This window comes from Ciconia boyciana, chromosome 15 (assembly GCF_034638445.1).
Source record: "Ciconia boyciana chromosome 15, ASM3463844v1, whole genome shotgun sequence".
Lineage (NCBI taxonomy): Eukaryota > Metazoa > Chordata > Aves > Ciconiiformes > Ciconiidae > Ciconia > Ciconia boyciana.
In genome coordinates, this window is record NC_132948.1 from 10,059,657 (window position 1) to 10,075,144 (window position 15,488).

The 15,488-nt window shown below is 43.6% G+C and overlaps 1 protein-coding gene across 9 annotated transcripts in view; it reads right to left on the reverse strand.

Moving 5' to 3' along the window:
- Positions 1-15,488, reverse strand: part of PITPNM2 (phosphatidylinositol transfer protein membrane associated 2) — a 141,977-nt gene that overhangs the window by 121,970 nt on the left and 4,519 nt on the right. Inside the window, exon 2 of one of the 9 annotated variants that reach the window (XM_072880451.1) lies at positions 3,489-3,598. The exons of the other annotated variants lie outside the window; for them this stretch is intronic. The gene's annotated coding sequence lies outside the window, so the exon portion shown is untranslated. The remainder of the gene's footprint in view (positions 1-3,488; positions 3,599-15,488) is intronic. 9 annotated transcript variants of the gene reach the window in all.

A 15,488-nucleotide genomic window follows, 5' to 3' on the forward strand; every position in this document is an offset into this window, starting at 1 on the left:
TCATGGAAATTTCTTATATAGAGACTATCTTTTTTGAAAAGAGATCTTTCTGTATCTTTCCAAATATTTATGTCCTAGACTGTCAGATCTAACTCAGTTTACCGGTAACTGTCTCCTATCCTTACAAGATCCCATTCTCCCTTATCTATTGGCAGCTCCCCCTTCTCCCTGCCTGGCACTGTAACAAGTGCCACACTAACCCACAACCTTTAGACACCGAGATAGGGGAATGCCATGATTGTACTGCTCCGTTATGCTGCCAAACAGGGTTCCTCTCCTTGCCAGTACAAAAGCAGCCATCACCCAGCCCTCTGAAGTGTTGTCGCCTTGATCTAACTCACTGTAAAGTGTTTTGCAGTATAGTCTATGAAGGACGCAACATGAGTATAGATTTCTCTGCATTCACTCTGTTTCCATAAACTCGCCCCTTACAAGGGGTAAAATTCTCATGTCACAGGTCACACAGTAAGTCCCCTGGGCACAGAAGGAGTAAGATTCAGCGCCAGTTTCTGTCCATATAAAAGGGCACAGGGCTCTGGAAGGGAAAAAGCTTGTCACATTACACAGCTGGGGTGGAAATGTACCTAAAAATCACAGCACAGCATGGCACAGGCACATGTGCTGCAGGTGCTGCAGGCAAGGCAGGGAGTGCTAGAAGGGCATTACCAGTTGCAAGAGAACCAGTTGCAAGAGAACCAGTTGCAAAGCAAACCTGTGCTTCCTTTTGACAGGACACCATACATTCCTTCAGTGACATGCACAAATTGTTCAGAGGGGACACCACTTCCCCAGTGCACCAGACCTCTGTCCCCAGCCCGCCTCACATCTCAGGCTAAGGCACCCTGTAATTCCACCTGCTTTCACCTCATCTACTTTCTCCTCCCCTATAGATTAGCCTCCTGCCCAATGTCAGTCTCTGCCTCTTCTTACAGAGAGAAACACTCACTCCTCATCCCATCCAGGCTTCTGCAGTTGCAGGACCAGTGGAAACACAAAAAGGCAGTGCAGTGCCCCTGAGGATGCTGAGGGACAGAGCAGCAGGTACATCCTCATTCTGCACCAGTATCCTCCATATCCCCCATCACACTGCTTCCCCCACTGGCTTCTTGCCAGGGTCCCACAGCCATGCTTCGAACATCACAGGCACTTACAGCTTGCGTACGCACACATGCCCCTCAGATTCTGCTCTGCCTTTCTGCATGCACCAGGGATTGAGGATGCTTTCCTAGATTTTGAAATAATTCTATGCAAAATACTCCCAGGTATGACTTGCAGAGGAACCTCCTCCCATCATTTTCACTCTGTCCAGCAGTTTGGATTCAAAGCCTCTAGGTTTGGAAAAACAAAGGGCTGCATGGGGATGCTGGCAGAACAGAGGGGAAAATTACCCGGTGCCTACAGCATTTTCCTGAAGACTGCTATTCAGCTTTTTGTTTTCGTGAACACTGCATTCCCTGACAAGGTTTAAAACCCATTTTTCTCCCTACGTTCCTTACCTGCCAATCCACGGATGTTACTTGCTCTCTAGTGACGCAAGCCGCACGGATTCATTTTGCTGTGAATACAATTCTGAAGGCAGTTTCCCCTCACCTGCCCAGGAAATTAATGATCACTTGGGTGCCTCTCTTACCAAGGATTGTCAGCCCTGTTAAGTCCTTCAGGCAAGTGAAATGAGTAGAGCCACAGCCTCAGGGCAAAGCAAACCCTAAACTTTGCTAAGGATTGCATTTCTTCTTTGCCGTTACCACTAATTCAGAGAAACACACTCTCCTCTACAACAGCCTACGGGGGAGCAAAGAGGGAGCGCGTGATCTAAAGCAAGGGAGGCAAAGCTCTTGGGGCAGAGATGTTCTCCCTCAGCACAGGAGCACAAATTCACATAGCAATTAATGCCTCTACGAGCATAAACTCCTCTGTTAAAGCTGCTGACAGCAGGTTTTGTTCCCAGAGAGGCCTGTCCACAGCTCCTTCCGAGCGCTGCTGTGGGCAGAAGAGAAGCTGCCAGGCTCTCTCCCGAGGAAATCAGGTATCCCACAGAGGGACAAGCCATAGCACTGGGAGCAGCCTACCCGGACCAGCCCTTGGCTCTGCTCACTCCTGAAGAGAGAGGCTTCAGGATGGAAATCGATATGGGGAATGGTGACGAATTCATTGGGAGCCAATTTCCTGACAGGAGATAATTAAGGTATTCAAATCACCCTTAGTTTTCAAGGGTTTCTGGTGAAGATATTGCATGTTAATACAGATCTGGTGTTACTGCGGTTTCAGTGTAACTGCTGCAACCCTGAAGTATAAATCCAGAGAAACTGAAAACACCTTCCAGTCTGATAAGTGAACAGTCTCAGATCCAAGCTCATTTATCCTTTCTCTGTTCTTCCCAGCAATTCGTTGCTCTTAAAGCAAAACCCAGCAATTTTTGAGTTTCAGCATCCAGCAGCAAAAATGCAAAGTTGCTATACCACAGTATCACCGCAAAGAGAAACATTTGGTGGAGTTAAGAGTTAAAAACACCCTTTCTGACAGAGGGAAAAAAAATGAGCGGTTGAGGCATGTACTGGAGGAAAATAAGAAGATGCAAAACTACACAGTCAGTCTAAAGGCTGACACCCCATCTATTGAAAAACTCCTGTTCAGCCAGCAATTTTGTAGGCAGATTTAACACTATGATATAAATTTCTAGAACTCACACAAAAGAGGTTCGGTGAGAGCTGGACCATACACAGTGAACGCAGTAGCAACATTCCAAAGGTTGCAGCATAAGGGAGTAGCAGGTACACATATTCACAAAAAGCATAAAATCTCTTAAAATTTGTTAAAAAACACCACAGGGTGCTTGTTTCCCCATCTTTGAGGAAGACATGCAGAACTTCCCCAGTCTTTACTGGGAGTCAATCCTCTTGGCAATGTAAAGCGCATTAAAAGTTCAGAGGGCAAAAAAAGGTAGAAATTAACAATAATTTTATGGTAGTACCAGAGGCTGCACACTTTATTTCAACACAAATAAAATGCAACAAGGTTAAGATTTTGGCGGGGGGGGGGGGGGGAAGACCCACACAAGATTTAAATACACACAAAAAATTTATGTTAATTGCACATCTGGTGCAGCCATTCTCCCTTTCAATTTATTTATTTGAAAGATTTTAAATAAACAAGGATGCTGAATAAGCAGAAGAAGACAGGGAGCATGAGTTTTCTTCAAGAAGAGGTTTATTACTAATACACGTCTATGCCATTTAAGCCAACTATGTCCTGTGACTGCCAAGTCCTTTGAGAAGGCAACTCATACAGCCATTCTTCCAGACTCTATTTTATCGCATTTCCTCTAAGTATCTATTAAAGTGGAACCCAAGCTAAGGTTAATCCCCTCTCTCACCAGCAGTGAACTAGTATCCGTCAGACTCATTACCATTCTCCCTAGTAACATCTAAATGTTTTTTTCTAATATTGAAGAAAAAGAACAGCCATCCAGCTGAAATGCCAGAACCTACCTTCTGCAAAAACTCTCTCTAGATGCTTCTGAATGCAGGAGGGAGTGAAGACAACATTGCTGAAAAAGGATGTCACTGTTGGTCCACACGTGTCAACATCCTAGAGAAAGCTAAAACACAGTTGCTTAACTGCCATGCCCATGGGAAATCAACAGCAAGAATAAGGCTGCATTATTTTCACAGTTATACCATGCTAATGGCTCCTATGCAAACAACATAAAGCTACAACATTTTATAATTGCACATCAGAGTTTCTCTGCAGACATCCCTCTGGTATGTCAGAAATTCAATACGTGATAGTAGGCGGCAATGAGCACCTTAGGGATTTAAAGTGCGTTCCAAGCCATGAGTCATCGTCATCTCTAACTCATGGAAATTTAAAAAAAAAAAGAAAAAAGAAAAAAAGAAAAAAAAAGAAAAGACACACACACCCACATTGCACTGACCACTCTCATGTGCTCTCTCTGTACAATACTGTGACTTCCCCCTAAAGCATTTCCCTTTTAAATAGGGTGTTGAACGATTTCCATGAAGGGGACATCATCACAGACAAAAAACATCACATCACCGCGTTCTTCCAGATAGCTCCCCGCAGAGCGGGCACGATCCCACATTCAAGGGTGGAAACAGAGCTGGAGCTGCCTTTATAAACCCCCCCAAGTCCTTCCACACCTGGAGGAGGAGTGAGAAGGCACATCCCATGGCTGCCGCAGAGGACGGTGCAGCCAGGCCCAGAGGATGGCAAAGACTGGGTGGTGAACCGGCAGTGCCCAGGAGGATGGATCCAGCTCCCTTCCTACACAGCTCAGGAAACGTCGACCCCAGGCAGCCCATTTACACCTCATTTTCCAGCCATCAGCTACCTGCTTTCCCCCAAGGCTGATTTTTGTAAGGAGAGCTGAGGGCGAGAAGGAACTTGTAACCATTACCTGCCCCAAGCAGCTTATGTGGTTTGCTTCGTTATGCCAAGCAGCCCGTTGCCTTTCTAAGGGATTCCTTCAGGCAGAGTCTCATCATTACCTCCAACCACTGGAAACTGATTTTAATGCTGCTTTTAAAGCATCTGGCTTGCACTTTAGGGCACACATACATGCTCCCCCCTCCCAGCCATCACTCCCCTCTCTTCTTCAATCTCCCCATGTACATTCAAGTTCCTTTAGGTCTTTAATTTCTTGGCTTCGTCTGCCCCGGCTGTCCTCCAAGCAACAGCCAGAAAAGAGCAATGGCGCAAGGCAGCACAAAGTCTAACAAGGCGGACGGAGAAGGGAAGGCTGCCCTATTTGCAGCCGTTTCTGTGACAAGTGACCCACGGGCAGCCAGCATAGCTTCAGGAAGTCGACAGAGATCGGAAGATAGCTCAGCTACGCGTGCGGGGAGGACGGGGCCTCAGCAGCTCCCACACACTCCTGAAAACCACCCACTCAGATTAAAACTGCCTTTAACTCGCTGAACTCCCCAGCAGCAGAAATATTCCTTTGGGTCAGGAAGGGCACAGTTGTCCTTCCCTGTAGCAGGAGCTGCATTTTGCACCAGAACATGCAAATCTGGATCCACATCCACACAAAAAAGGCATCTCCTCGATTGGGACCTGGATCCAAGCCTTAAGACCAGCACCCTCAACCAAAGACTTACAAAAAAAAACCCAAAACACCAATATACTCTGCTCCCTGCACCAAAGAACCTGAAATGCTTGGAAAAAACATTGATATCTTTAGCTGCGATACCCTGCTTCAGTTAACAGATTTATGTGTTACCAACAATTAAGAAAAAAGTAACCGCTCTTTACTCTTGTACCTTCTTGCACAGCAATTTAAAAAAATAATAGTGCTTGCACAGGTCAAATTCATCCCAGAGAAAGAGCAAACGTGAGTAACATTTCAGGACCATTAAGCTCAGAGATCTCACCAAGAGCAAGCAGCCAGACAGCTTAAAAATATATTTAGTCCACAAATGCTTATTAACGTCATTTGCTGATTCACAGCTGAGCCAGTTGCATGGAGCCCAAATGCCACTTCTGCTTTCCCAGGCTGGCTTAAAAAAAAAAAAAAAAAAAAAAAAGTTGAGAGTTGGGCATCAAGATGTTTAACCCATCTCAAAACCTTCTGCAATGCAACTATTAGATGGGGATCTGTCTGGGCTGGAAACTACAGGTCTAGTCTGTAGACCTGAGGTTGAGGAGTCTGATCTGAGTTTTAAAGACAAGGGATTCCCATGTGCTAGGTCTGGCTCACGTACAGCTTTCCACTGTGGTCTCAAAGCAGCCACCACGCACCTGCATCCTCATGTGCACAGCACAGAGGAAACGCTCCTGCCACACAGGGGCATTACAGCATTCGCTTAGCTTTGCCAGGCACTTTGAGAGTTGAAAGCACCAAGTATGAACAGCCAACCCGATCCAACTATCCAGGGTGAGCTACAATTCGGTGTTTGTACCACATGTACATAGACGTGGTTGTCTTACGTACTCACTAGATGCCATTCCTTCGTGTCACCCAAATGTGATTGCAATGTACTACAAAGCTGAATCTTAGTTTTCTTGTCTTTTATTGACTATCACTCTTGGTCCCAATAATAACAAAGTCAAGACCAGATCATAAATAAAATGGACTCTGCAGGCTTACAACAAAATTAACAGTGACAATCATTACTACTTTTAAAATTACACCTTGAAATCAACTGAAGAAAAATATCTGATGATTTGATAGATATAAACCTGTGTCAAGAATTGTGTGTGTGCTTTGGGACAGAATTAACCCACTAAATACTTAAGGAATCCTTTAAGTAAAATTTTTTTTCACAAAGGGAAATTTAAAGTGTTTCTTCCCCTACTGTTAAACACAATGCAATGATTTAAAGCCCAAAGGATTTTCTCTTTAAATCACCTATTCAAATCTGTGTGATGGAAATATATTTGAATATAACATTTTAATCTTGCTTTGCATTTGAGCTTCTAAATGCTTTTCCAGGAAAACAAGGGTCTCAGTCCTTTTACCCATTCTACCACACTGATCTGCAAGTAAACAAGAATCCTCACATTACCTTTCTTTTTAAAAAGGATTCATTTTATCTACATAGTTTTTTTAACCCAATATACATCTAGTCTGAGGGAGTCTTATCACTTTCTAAATGTTATACAATAACTCACTTCTCATCAAGCACATTGGGATTTGTCAATACCCATTCTACATTTGTTTTCACAAGCTAGACAAGTTTCTATAGATGCTGGATATGCTAGATAACATCCTCCCAAAAGGAGTATCCACCATAACCTACACTTAAGTAAATAAATTTTTTAAAGTGGAGTTGGCCCAGAGCCCTGCTCCGTTTCACTCGTTTTGCAGAGCAGAGTGCAGTTCTCAGAATTAGCAGGGGCCTGGACCCACAGTTTCAGCGTTTCAGTGTTCAGTTGACCCACTGTGAGGGCAATCTTGAAAGCCTCACTGGGTAGCTATGCGAACCTGGAAGAGCAGACACAAAACCTCCTCAATTTAAGAAAATCAATCTTCCTACCTGCTTTATTCTTTTTGGTTTGGGTTTTTTTTTTCCTTTTTTGTAGATTGGGGAAGGATGACAAAACTTCTTATTTTCAGCAACAGCAAGTCTGAAACAATTATTCCAAACAGAAAGACACAGTTCTCTACACACTTGCTAACGGTACTGAAATCAAAAGTGATTAAAAACAAAAACATTTCTGAACAACAGAAACTGAAAGTATGGCCTTTGGGAAAATGCAACCACCAGCATTTTCTCCATAGTAAACACTGAAAGTAACAGATAATTTATGTCGTCTAGGACATTATGACATATTTATAAAATTTGTTTTCTGGAATAATCATACACAATTCACCTTGACTGTATCCCTAAGTCACCACTTTTTAAAGTCACTGCAGTTTGCAGAGGCCCCACTGATGCTATTCTTAATTTACTTATTTTTAGGTGCGAGAACAGATTACCAATGCTAAATTTAAACTTAAAAATTGTCAGTTTTAAGCCTCTTTTAGATTGATAATAAGTAACCCTGTCTGCATTTCAGAAACATTTTGTGATAACTGGTAATCAAACACACAGTTAAAACTGCTTCTGTTTTAAAATTATACTAGTAAAGTGTGGAAGACTTCAGCATTATTAAACAAGGGACGTATTTGTCCAAAGCAAACCACCAGGAAAAAGTAACCCAATAAAAACATTGAGAAACGTGAGTTAATGCAAGAGTTCCCAAAAGGCTAGAAGAACATTTTTATTATGGGTGATTTGCAAAGATGAACGTTACAAACTTCCTCCCTTCCTTGAAAGGCTTTCAGGGAAGCATCTCTCCAAGGAAGTCTCTGGGCATCGGAGCGGCTCAGAACCGAACCCGTGCAGCAAAGACCGCATTCGGCTTTGGAGCAGCAAGACAGTTCATCATACAAGGCACGTGAAAGCAGACCACAGGTATTAGTAGATAGATTCACAGGCAAATACATTTTGCAAGGAGGATGAGGTGCCACCCAGCAGGTGGCAAGCAGCTCACTTCTAGCACAGATGTTGAAACACTACATTACACTAACAGAACTGGCATTTACCTTTCCATGGAGGGCGATTAATTATAAGATGCTTTCTGCCGGCTTCTGAAGGCTTCTCTGCTTAATTGATGTGTTGTGCTCCACTTTTCAGTTCTTCCTCCTAAGAGGTAACATCACTGCCACCACTAAAACACTTCATATTGGTGGGACGGGCGGAGTTCCCACCTTGCCATTACCCGAACAAACACACTTGGTGACTACCACAGACCAGAACTCACTAGCCTCACACCCGAGACCAGAGTCCTGTCGAGCAAGGGCAAAGGCAATAGAAAGCGAGATTCTCATGCTGTTTCTGCAAAGTCAGAGACACTGACAGCACTATCGTGCAGGGATAAATGAACTAGCAAAATTGTTCCTAGCGAACACCACAGCTGTTTTAGCTCAGCCTGCTGCTTTTGCACAATCTGCATTAATAAATACTAAGCCCTAACAAGTGTCAGCTGTGGTCAAATGCTGCATGCCGTGGTTTGGAAGCATTAGTTTCAGACCATGGATAGTCACAAGAGTCCTTTATCCCCTGAGAAGGTGTTTTCTGTTCTTGTATCAGTTAGTAACCTTAAAACAATAAGGGGATATAAGCGAGCAACTAAAAAGCAACAAACCAGAGAGAAATAAATGCAAAATCCTGAAGAACTCTGTAATCAGAGGAACAGGCTCGAAGATGTGCCAGGAAATTAATCAACAAGCAAGATAAATGCAGCAGTTAACTAGAAAATACAAACAGCTCAGAAAAGCACCTAGACCATTTTCCCTTGTCTGATGCTTGTAGCGTCTGGACCCTCCAAAGTGCCTCTGGGGTTACATTCCCTAAGGAGCACAGGGTCCTGGCCTCACTCTAAGTAGCCAGACCCAAGGGGAAGGGAGAGAAAGCAAACAGCAAAATGTTTCCAGAAAGCTGCCTGGGCTCTGGACCTTGCTGTAGCTATAATGAGCTTTCCATTTGCAAAGCCCTCTCCCTCCTCTCTTAAAAGTCATTATTCCCTTATATGAAATGGGAGACTGGGGTGTGAAGTGTTACAACCCATTGCTCTGATTAGGCTGCAAGAAAAACACATGAAAAAAAACCCAAACCCTACACTCCATATGCACCCTTACAAGATTTTTATGAACCTCACATCAGTCTATGTAAAGTGGGAAGAGGTCACATTTAACATCACACATGGACAAAGGCAACCTGTTCCCCGTGTCCTCCAGGACACCTCACCTTCCCCGACAGAGGACGACCTCCTGCCTCCGTGGTGGGATCCCGGGAACCTGGTGGGATCCCGGGAACCGCAAACAGCAGCAGCTGCTCCACGCTGGCGCGGTATTGTTTTGAGGTAGGCAGTTTCGGATTCATATCTTAAAAAGCAGCTCTTGTACGCATCTATTTAGAGTCAAGTTTCAAACTCCCCTCTGAGAGAAGTAAAACCTACAAGATTTCTTTCCTAGGAGCACAAAAGTGGAGGGGGGGAAGCCTCTTGCTGGGTTCAGCACCTGTGTATGCTAAAGGCACTTCATGTTTTATGCATGAGAATGCTATCACCCCTGTGAAGATTTCTAAGTTAATCAGCCAGACAGGGTCTCTACAGCCTGCTTTCAGGAGGACCTTTTTTTCCCAAAAATTTATTTTAATTCAACCATTTGATTTATATTACTTTCCAGTCATTTCTAGCTAGGTATATTTCAAGCAGAGAACTCTACATCAGCTTCCACCTTGCCCCTTCCCATAGAAATGTGGCAATTAGCATTGAAAAATTAGTCAGCTATGCAGTATTTCACCTTAAATAAAGCAGCTGAAGAAATAATACACCGTTTAATCGGTACTTGACAGCCAAGGAAGAAACAGTATCTCAGTAACATGCTTAAAGAGGGTTTGAAATCCATTCGTAGACCGTGATGGAAGCCTGTCCTTGTCAAGGAAACCCACAATCCATAATAATGCTCGGTATTGTGCTTTTATCCTCCGTTTTATCAGAGCTCATCTGCTGATCAATGAGGAGTCCCATGGAATAGCACTTTGAATTTCAATGTCAACACAGCAGGACTGTGGTAATGATCAAAAATATTTACATATTGCCTCATTGATCGTGCAGTGTTCTTTTCCAACCATCTGGCTACTGGGCACCATTTTTTTTATTTTATTTTATTTTTAGGGCTTTAATAGTTGTAAAGCAGGTTATTTGAACACCTTTACAGCTAACATCCAGCATTCCACCTGAATTAGGTTCTCCTGTTATTTTTAACCCAGAACATTAGCAATAGCATTAATCAATTTCATCCCATCTCAGGGAGGGGAAAAAATAATTTTCTTAACAAGGATGAAACACAAAAAAACAAAAAACACCTGCTCCATGCTTACCAGAATGATGTGCCAATTGCAATGTAGCCAAAATGAGCTACAAGGTCTCATTTTTAATGTGACTCAAGGGTGTCACCATTTTGACAACAGATGAGTCAAATGGAAATGTGTCACTCACTCTGCACTCGTTGCCAGCCTCAAGATAAAGAAACCCTGTAAGGGCTGTTTTTTCCCCCTCCAGATGGAATACCTTATGATAACTGCAATGCTAAGCCCCTGGGCTCTATAGTGTGTGCCTGTGTTTATACTGCCTTTAGTAACTGCTCAAGTTATCCAAGCCAGGCAGTTCAGGCCAGCTGCTGCCATACAGACTGCAAGGAGAAGGCTTAAACAAGCACCAGTTAGTCTCCTTTGCCTTCCCCTGGCTGAGTCTGTGCAGGCAGAGACTCACCCAGCTCACCCCGGCTGTCAGCTGCAGAGCTTCGCACCTGCGACAGGCTGGGTATGCCTCACCTGGCTGCAGCCTCTGACACTCAACAGGTCCAGAGGTACCCGCCTGGGCTACATAAAGCAAGAAACTGTGGTGAGAAACAGGGATTTAACCTCACGAAAACCCAAACAAAAGCAAAAAGCACCTCTCTGCAAGGTGCTCTAAGCACCAACATGTTGCACTCCCCCAGCACAGCACAAGCAGTTTTTGTTAACTCTTGCCTAGCTGATCCCAGGTTTCCACATAAAAATAATTTTTTACAAAGTTTTGAAAAGCTTATCTGCATATATTCTTCTACAAAGTTGAACACCAAGTTAAATAAAATATGCAGGAAAGACTGACATCTGCAAAATCTACAAGTTTGCTGCAAGAGACCTCTGCAGAATACTTGATAAGAATATTAAAAAGGTGGTTCTCAAACAGTTGTCAAACTGGGGTTTGTTTGGTTGCTCCAAACCTGTTTATAATCAGAAGCTGACTCTCCTAACTACGGGTGCCACGAATTTGATTTAGAAAGAATGGGAGGTCTAAAAGTCAAATTATACTCTGCCTTTAAGCCAGGAATAAAAATAGTCTCTCAACACAGTTTAGCTGAGGATTTTTGGTAATGATGTTGAAGATAAAAACATTATTCCCTCTTTTTTCAGTTCTACTTTGATAACAAGGAATAAAACACAAGTTCTGTCAGCAAAATGACACACAGACAACATAAGAGAGAATGGGAGGAGTGGGGGGAAGACAGTGCACTAACATATCTACCTTAGATAATACAGATGCTCCATTAGACAATGAAATCTCCCCTCTGTATCAAGCTCCCTTTTCTGCTGGGAATTGTGTGGAGAAGGACAGGAGGACAGAAGGCGGCTCCTTCCCCTACATTCTCTCCACCTAGACAGCCCAGATGTTTTTGCAAACATGATGCAGTAGATCTGGCTCTTGACCTAATGGGTCCACTGAAGGCCAGGCACAGAAGGAAAAGCACATATTAAATGTAGAGAGCAGTTTTCCTTACAGCCTTGCATAAATAATTATTGCTGTTAGAAATCAGTTTATAAGACTGTATAACTCTCAAAAGTTTTACTATCCCAAGTCTTTCCCTCCCACACCCTGACACAGTGACGCTGCATTTCCAATTCAACTATTTCTCTGAGCAGAGCATCAAGCAGAGCTATCGAAGTGCACACCCTCAGCAAGGCAAGTCCAACCATCTCTTGCTCTTCTAAACAAAATGATAGATTAAAACTGGGAAGCCAGAGCAATATACAGAAGCTGTACTAAAAAGGTTAATCCTTCAGGTAGGCTTGCCCAAATATGCTCTTCCCTCTCACAGAGGTAGTGTGTCAGATAAACATGCCTTTTTGAAAAGCTTATTTATAGGCATTAAATGTAAGCAAAAGACAACATTAAAAATTATTCCATAGTCCCAAAACAGACAAAAGACACATGGTGTCCATGCTAAACACATTTTTGAGGATATTAGCTGGAAGACTTTTATCATCTGTTGAAGTTAAAACTTGGAACAATATTTTATAATCCAGATACAGGTTAGACAAATAATGGGTCCCAAGAGTCTGGATAAACGATGCTTAAAAACAAGGGAGAGAGGGAAAACAAAACAAGCTATCTGCTTTTCTCCTTCTTCATCAGTTTGCTTTGGTGGATCAGAAGCCTAAAAGCAGCATGCTAGCCCTGCCCAAAAAATAACAGCCCACCTGGAAACAAGGTCCTTTACAAGACGAGCCACCTCACTAGCACAGCCCAGGAAGATTGAGTGTTGGACTGGAAAACAGAGCAAAACCAGAGGCAGAAAACACTGGGATTTTTACTGTCTCTTCTACTGAGTTGTGACCTGCAACATTTCAGACATCTGCTACGGGTTTAACCTTGCTTAAAACAGAAGCAATCCTCCACCTTTGCTTGTAAAGAGCACTGAAAGTCAGCCACGGAGAGTGCTACCGGATAGATGAGGATGGCAGAGAAAAAGCAAGCGAGAGGCCTTCCTCCCCCTTCTGTTCTTTGTCACAAAATATCTCCGAGTTATTTACATACTCGTATCCTGAACTCCCCCTCCGGTTTCACAGTTTGCAGTTAACTCTGCATTCTGCTGGAGAGAACACATGTTTAGCTTTCAGCATGTTCAGGCTAGAACACCCTCTGAACGTAACGCCAGGTCACCAAGCCCACAGAGGGAAGTATTTCCAGCTGCACAGGCTGGCTAGAAGATAACAGACAGAAATATAAGGCTCCATCTCTCCACCACCCTGAAGAAATCAACCTACTCAGTGAAGGAGACAACTAAACAGCTTGGCAACGCCTACCACTAGTGCTCAACCTCAGATCCAGCAAAAAGATGTAAATATTTAGATCTCAATTTCATCTGATATGATAAATATAAAATGTCTATTTCCTTCTTGAAAAAAAAAAAAATATGTAGCATTAAAATAGGTAAGCCACCCACATAGAGAAAATTATTCTGCAGTGTTTCCACCTTTAGGAGGAGGTTATTTAAGTTTAGTATTGATCTTGAAACAAATTACGATCACAAGTGAAGTTATGCCTATTGAATTGTCTTCTGATGTATATAAAACATAATTACAAATGTATATATTTATTATGTATAAATACATACATAAAATTGTTTTGCTGTTCATTCCAAACGTCTAGTGGCTGATGGCAGCACATTATTTTTTTACTTCTTAAGAAATGCCCACGGCCCTTCAGGGCTCCCTATGGAGTGATAACTCTGACTCCAACCCAAATCATCTGGAAAAGGCCCCAGAGCGATCCACTAAGTCCCAAACCAGACTCCTTATGAGTAACCCATACAAGACACAGCAGAAGCTGAACTGCAGTTTACCATGGCTGTACTATAAAAACCTGAAATCCTTCCATAACCTTTTAAAGCACATAATGGAATTAAGGCCCCACTACACATCCAGAGTTAACAGTCATGCAAATATCAAACTTCTTTGGAGCTGGCGATAACGCAGCCTCGCCCCTAAAGCGCCAAGATATGCCGAAGCGCTCAACGTGCTGATATGATTACACACTCCCACTCTCCCAATTAGTTATTGTGCTGTTAAAGAGAAACGCCTTCTCAGGTCATTGCCCTGTGGGTTAAGTCAGCTAATATGCTTGAATTAGTGTCCCAAAGCTGAGCAACCATTATGTAAGTGCCAGCAATCCAAACAAATCAAAATTAGCTTCCTCGTCCATTACAAGAATTGCTGCTGCAATGACGAATTATGAAACTTTCAACTGTTCATTCGCTATTATCTTTCCCAAGTCCTCCTGGTTACACTGCAATGATCAGATGTGCCTTTCCAGCTAGGTGCAAACTACCTCATTTCATTACTGGATCGTCTGGACCTCTGCTCCCCCAATCAGACTATAAGAATTGTTGAGGAAAAAAAAAAAAAAAAAAAAACAACCAACCAAACCAACTTAAACAAAACCAAGTAGAAATCCCTGTATCTGGTCTCTGACAGGAGACTAAGCTGTTTAAAGGAACAGAAAGGATGAACAGTAAATCATTCTCCCTCATCGTGTCAAGGGAGTCTCTCCAACTTACCTAAGCTCAACTGCTTTCCTGCAGAGGAGACTTTTAAGGTTCCTGCTTACAACGTCACAGCACTCACCAACCTCAGCTGTCCAAACACAACCCAGTCGAGACTGTAAAAGCTGTGCGCAGCCCTCGCTAGCCAAGATACTCGGCACTCAGGGTGGGCTTTTTTTGTGGAAAAAACCTTGAGGTCCACAAGGACGCAGATTTCGGGATGTTGTAGCTCTTCAAATCTGTCTGAGCAAGATTTTCAGGAGGCTGTTTAAAAGCCAGAAGAAAATTCTGATTTGGAGTCCTTAAGCACTAGCTCGGTAAGGAGAAGCCAAAGATCAGCCTTTGCTGTGAAGGGTTGTTGGAAGACCCAGCCGCTGCCCATGGTGCCCACGCTCCTACCCGGACAGCCGCATTCTGCCCAGCACACTTCTTAATCAGCTGAGGTGTCTGCTTTCCGTTCCTGCCCTCCGTGGCACTGCGGCTGCAGAGTCAGAGCACCGGTACGTGCCCTCCCGCCAGGCAGCGGCCAGGAGGACGCAGGAGCAACGACCCCTGACACCTTCACTCCTGAACTCGAGAGCACCCTCCCAGGGCTTCTCTGCAGCTTTCCATACCATTCATGGACCCGGGCTGCGTTAACCACCAAACCCAAGACAGCTGTATCCTTGTTACCATCCCTTGCATATGGAAGCCCACACACAGGAGATGCTGTTTTCCCTCTCAGTAAGAGGCACTAAATTTCTCCTCCTGGGTGGTCTTTCATTGCAAAGCCAGCACCTCCTTGCTGGGATCTCCTCAGATGTGCCCAAGCTCTCCAGGGCAGGTTTTAGCCCTATGCTTATTAGATTTCTTCCTGCTCTTTCATGGCAAATCATGCAGCTCCCTGTACCCACATATGCTCAGTAACTATTTATCTCCACTTGCCTAAGCACCTTCTTACTTCTTCTCCCCTCTGAAGCTTGACCCTGTGTCAAGCACACTCAGGAAGGGGTGCAGGAGTGGGAAGCAGCTCTGTCTCCAGATACTGCCATATCTCAGGAGGTCCCCTGGATCCCCACAGCTACCCTTCAAAAAGAAAGAAAACCCAGCAGGGAAAAAGGTATCTAAGTTC